This window comes from Macaca nemestrina, unplaced genomic scaffold, assembly GCF_043159975.1.
Source record: "Macaca nemestrina isolate mMacNem1 unplaced genomic scaffold, mMacNem.hap1 Scaffold_80, whole genome shotgun sequence".
Lineage (NCBI taxonomy): Eukaryota > Metazoa > Chordata > Mammalia > Primates > Cercopithecidae > Macaca > Macaca nemestrina.
Genome location: NW_027257871.1, coordinates 172,030 through 178,029, shown reverse-complemented (window position 1 = coordinate 178,029; position 6,000 = coordinate 172,030).

Below are 6,000 nucleotides of genomic sequence, written 5' to 3'. Positions count from 1 at the left end.
CACGTTCTTCGATATTGGGATTAATGTTATTGTCTCCCCCAACTGAACGTCAAAAACGATATGACAGAAGGGTGTACACCCCCTGCGATATGGCCAGTAATATCATCGTCTCTACCTTTGGATACTAGGAACAACATCACAGAGGGTGTGTACACTCCCCAGCAATATTGGGCATAATGTTATCCTCTCTTCCCCTGGATATTAGGAACGATATCCCTGGTGGTGGGAGGTGGAGTACATTAAGAACAACATCACTGAGTGGGTGTCCACCCCCTGCGGTATTGGGTGTAATATCATCCTCTCTTCCCCAGGATATAAAGAACAATATCACAGGAGGGGTGTACAGCCACAGCCCCTGCGTTATTGGGAGTAATAGCTTCTTTTCCCACTCTCGATATAAGGAACAATATGTTAGGGTGGGTGTACATCCCCTGCGATATTGGGCATATTGTCATCGTCTCCCAACGTGAATATTGGGCGTAGCGTCCCAGGGGGGTGTACGCCTTCTTCCATATTGGGAGTAATATCATCCTCTCCCCTCAGGATTGTAGGCAAAATATCGAAGGGGTTTTACACTTTGTACGATATGGGCAGTAACATCATCCTCTCCCTACCTGGATGTAAGGAACTGTATCACAGCCGGCTGTATACTTCTTGCCATATTGGGAGTCTTATCATCCTCTCCCATCATGGATATTAAGAAAAATATTACAAAGGAGGTGTACACCCCCTGAGATATTGAGAGTAATATTATGCTCTCCCCTTCGGGATATTAGGAACAATATCGCAGGAGGTGTGTACAACCCCTTCGATATTGGGAGTCATATCATCCTCTCCCCCTGAATATAAGAAACAATATCACAGGAGGATGTATCCCCCCTGTGATATTGGGAGTCATATCGTGTTAGTCGGAACAATAGCACAGTGGGTGTGTACAACCCCTGCGATATTGCCACTAGTAACATCGCCTCCCTCCCAGGATATAAGGATGAATATCCCAAGGGGGTGTACACCCCTGTGATATTGGCGGTAATATCTTCCTCTCCCAGGTGGCTATTAGGAACAATGTCACAGAAGGGGTGTACACCCCCTGCTTTATTGGGAGTGATATCATCCTCTCCATCCCTGGATATTAGAACCAATATCACCAGGGAGTGTACACCTCCTGCAATATTCAGACTGATGTCATCCTCTCGCCATCTGGATATTAGGAAACATATAACAGGGGTGGTGTACAACCCCTGCGAAATCGGAAGAAATATCACCCTCTCTACCTTTGGATGTTAGGGAAAATATCACGGTGGAGGTCCACGCCCACATTGATATAGGGAGTCATATCATCCTCTCCCAACCTGGAAAGAAGGAACAAGATGTCCGACGGGATATACCCACACTGCGGTAGTTTCAATAATATCCTCTACCCCCTGGCTACTAGGAATAACATCATAGAGCAGCGTACACTTTCTGCGACACGGGGAATAATATCATCCTATCCTGGTCGGATATCAGGAAAAAGTCTATTAATTACTAATATTAATAAGTATAAATAATGAATATTAATCATAGATATTAAAAATCACAATTAACATACTAAAATTAATACTGGTTAAAAAAGTTAAAGATGAGTATTAGTAATTAATAATTAATAATATGAACACAATTAATAATAAAATAATATCATCAATTAACGTTACTTAAATCAATACTAAGTGATATTGGCTATAAAATAATAATAATTATTAAGAAATATTAATATTGATAAATGACATTGAGATTAAAAATTAATCCTTGGAGTACATCACAACCTATTCAAACATTTATTAATAATTAATGGTTAACTATTAATTGATAGTATTATTGATAATTATTAAAATGATGTTTAATAATTAATTATATGATTGTTCCCAGAGCAATACACTGACGGTGTACACCCACGTGTGAAACAGTTCATTATTTCCAGAGAGGGAGACGGTACTACTCACAATATCTTCAACAGGCTGTGAGACCACAATGCCTCCGAATAGCCAAGGGGGGAGAGGGGGTGGCTATTGGTCCCCACCTCGCGGGGGGTGGCTCACCCCCTGCGAGGTGGCTCCAATAGCCAAGGGGGGGAGAGGGGGTGGCTATTGGTCCCCACCTCGCGGGGGGTGGCTCACCCCCCTGCGAGGTGGCTCCCAATAGCCAAGGGGGGGAGAGGGGTGGCTATTGGTCCCCACCTCGCGGGGGTGGCTCACCCCCCTGCGAGGTGGCTCCCAATAGCCAAGGGGGGGAGAGGGGGTGGCTATTGGTCCCCACCTCGCGGGGGGTGGCTCACCCCCCTGCGAGGTGGCTCCCAATAGCCAAGGGGGGAGAGGGGGTGGCTATTGGTCCCCACCTCGCGGGGGGTGGCTCACCCCCCTGCGAGGTGGCTCCAATAGCCAAGGGGGGGAGAGGGGGTGGCTATTGGTCCCCACCTCGCGGGGGGTGGCTCACCCCCTGCGAGGTGGCTCCCAATAGCCAAGGGGGGGAGAGGGGGTGGCTATTGGTCCCCACCTCGCGGGGGGTGGCTCACCCCCCTGCGAGGTGGCTCCCAATAGCCAAGGGGGGGAGAGGGGGTGGCTATTGGTCCCCACCTCGCGGGGGGTGGCTCACCCCCCTGCGAGGTGGCTCCCAATAGCCAAGGGGGGGAGAGGGGGGTGGCTATTGGTCCCCACCTCGCGGGGGGTGGCTCACCCCCCTGCGAGGTGGCTCCCAATAGCCAAGGGGGGGAGAGGGGGTGGCTATTGGTCCCCACCTCGCGGGGGGTGGCTCACCCCCCTGCGAGGTGGCTCCCAATAGCCAAGGGGGGGAGAGGGGGTGGCTATTGGTCCCCACCTCGCGGGGGGGTGGCTCACCCCCCTGCGAGGTGGCTCCCAATAGCCAAGGGGGGGAGAGGGGTGGCTATTGGTCCCCACCTCGCGGGGGTGGCTCACCCCCCTGCGAGGTGGCTCCCAATAGCCAAGGGGGGGAGAGGGGGTGGCTATTGGTCCCCACCTCGCGGGGGGTGGCTCACCCCCCTGCGAGGTGGCTCCAATAGCCAAGGGGGGGAGAGGGGGTGGCTATTGGTCCCCCACCTCGCGGGGGGTGGCTCACCCCCCTGCGAGGTGGCTCCCAATAGCCAAGGGGGGGAGAGGGGGTGGCTATTGGTCCCCACCTCGCGGGGGGTGGCTCACCCCCCTGCGAGGTGGCTCAGGCTCCCAATAGCCAAGGGGGGGAGAGGGGGTGGCTATTGGTCCCCACCTCGCGGGGGGTGGCTCACCCCCCTGCGAGGTGGCTCCCAATAGCCAAGGGGGGGAGAGGGGGTGGCTATTGGTCCCCACCTCGCGGGGGGTGGCTCACCCCCCTGCGAGGTGGCTCCCAATAGCCAAGGGGGGGAGAGGGGGTGGCTATTGGTCCCCACCTCGCGGGGGGTGGCTCACCCCCCTGCGAGGTGGCTCCCAATAGCCAAGGGGGGGAGAGGGGGGTGGCTATTGGTCCCCACCTCGCGGGGGGTGGCTCACCCCCCTGCGAGGTGGCTCCCAATAGCCAAGGGGGGGAGAGGGGGTGGCTATTGGTCCCCACCTCGCGGGGGGTGGCTCACCCCCCTGCGAGGTGGCTCCCAATAGCCAAGGGGGGGAGAGGGGGTGGCTATTGGTCCCCACCTCGCGGGGGGTGGCTCACCCCCCTGCGAGGTGGCTCCCAATAGCCAAGGGGGGGAGAGGGGGTGGCTATTGGTCCCCACCTCGCGGGGGGTGGCTCACCCCCCTGCGAGGTGGCTCCCAATAGCCAAGGGGGGGAGAGGGGGTGGCTATTGGTCCCCACCTCGCGGGGGGTGGCTCACACCCCCTGCGAGGTGGCTCCCAATAGCCAAGGGGGGGAGAGGGGGTGGCTATTGGTCCCCACCTCGCGGGGGGTGGCTCACCCCCCTGCGAGGTGGCTCCCAATAGCCAAGGGGGGGAGAGGGGGTGGCTATTGGTCCCCACCTCGCGGGGGGTGGCTCACCCCCCTGCGAGGTGGCTCCCAATAGCCAAGGGGGGGAGAGGGGGTGGCTATTGGTCCCCACCTCGCGGGGGGTGGCTCACCCCCCTGCGAGGTGGCTCCCAATAGCCAAGGGGGGGAGAGGGGGTGGCTATTGGTCCCCACCTCGCGGGGGGTGGCTCACCCCCCTGCGAGGTGGCTCCCAATAGCCAAGGGGGGGAGAGGGGGTGGCTATTGGTCCCCACCTCGCGGGGGGTGGCTCACCCCCCTGCGAGGTGGCTCCCAATAGCCAAGGGGGGGAGAGGGGGTGGCTATTGGTCCCCACCTCGCGGGGGGTGGCTCACCCCCCTGCGAGGTGGCTCCCAATAGCCAAGGGGGGGAGAGGGGGTGGCTATTGGTCCCCACCTCGCGGGGGGTGGCTCACCCCCCTGCGAGGTGGCTCCCAATAGCCAAGGGGGGGAGAGGGGGTGGCTATTGGTCCCCACCTCGCGGGGGGTGGCTCACCCCCCTGCGAGGTGGCTCCCAATAGCCAAGGGGGGGAGAGGGGGTGGCTATTGGTCCCCACCTCGCGGGGGGTGGCTCACCCCCCTGCGAGGTGGCTCCCAATAGCCAAGGGGGGGGAGAGGGGGTGGCTATTGGTCCCCACCTCGCGGGGGGTGGCTCACCCCCCTGCGAGGTGGCTCCCAATAGCCAAGGGGGGGAGAGGGGGTGGCTATTGGTCCCCACCTCGCGGGGGGTGGCTCACCCCCCTGCGAGGTGGCTCCCAATAGCCAAGGGGGGGAGAGGGGGTGGCTATTGGTCCCCACCTCGCGGGGGGTGGCTCACCCCCCTGCGAGGTGGCTCCCAATAGCCAAGGGGGGGAGAGGGGGTGGCTATTGGTCCCCACCTCGCGGGGGGTGGCTCACCCCCCTGCGAGGTGGCTCCCAATAGCCAAGGGGGGGAGAGGGGGTGGCTATTGGTCCCCACCTCGCGGGGGGTGGCTCACCCCCCTGCGAGGTGGCTCCCAATAGCCAAGGGGGGGAGAGGGGGTGGCTATTGGTCCCCACCTCGCGGGGGGTGGCTCACCCCCCTGCGAGGTGGCTCCCAATAGCCAAGGGGGGGAGAGGGGGTGGCTATTGGTCCCCACCTCGCGGGGGGTGGCTCACCCCCCTGCGAGGTGGCTCCCAATAGCCAAGGGGGGGAGAGGGGGTGGCTATTGGTCCCCACCTCGCGGGGGGTGGCTCACCCCCCTGCGAGGTGGCTCCCAATAGCCAAGGGGGGGAGAGGGGGTGGCTATTGGTCCCCACCTCGCGGGGGGTGGTCCCCACCTCGCGGGGGGTGGCTCACCCCCCTGCGAGGTGGCTCCCAATAGCCAAGGGGGGGAGAGGGGGTGGCTATTGGTCCCCACCTCGCGGGGGGTGGCTCACCCCCCTGCGAGGTGGCTCCCAATAGCCAAGGGGGGGAGAGGGGGGTGGCTATTGGTCCCCACCTCGCGGGGGGTGGCTCACCCCCCTGCGAGGTGGCTCCCAATAGCCAAGGGGGGGAGAGGGGGTGGCTATTGGTCCCCACCTCGCGGGGGGTGGCTCACCCCCCTGCGAGGTGGCTCCCAATAGCCAAGGGGGGGAGAGGGGGTGGCTATTGGTCCCCACCTCGCGGGGGGTGGCTCACCCCCCTGCGAGGGTGGCTCCCAATAGCCAAGGGGGGGAGAGGGGGTGGCTATTGGTCCCCACCTCGCGGGGGGTGGCTCACCCCCCTGCGAGGTGGCTCCCAATAGCCAAGGGGGGGAGAGGGGGTGGCTATTGGTCCCCACCTCGCGGGGGGTGGCTCACCCCCCTGCGAGGTGGCTCCCAATAGCCAAGGGGGGGAGAGGGAGGGGTGGCTATTGGTCCCCACCTCGCGGGGGGTGGCTCACCCCCCTGCGAGGTGGCTCCCAATAGCCAAGGGGGGGAGAGGGGGGTGGCTATTGGTCCCCACCTCGCGGGGGGTGGCTCACCCCCCTGCGAGGTGGCTCCCAATAGCCAAGGGGGGGAGAGGGGGTGGCTATTG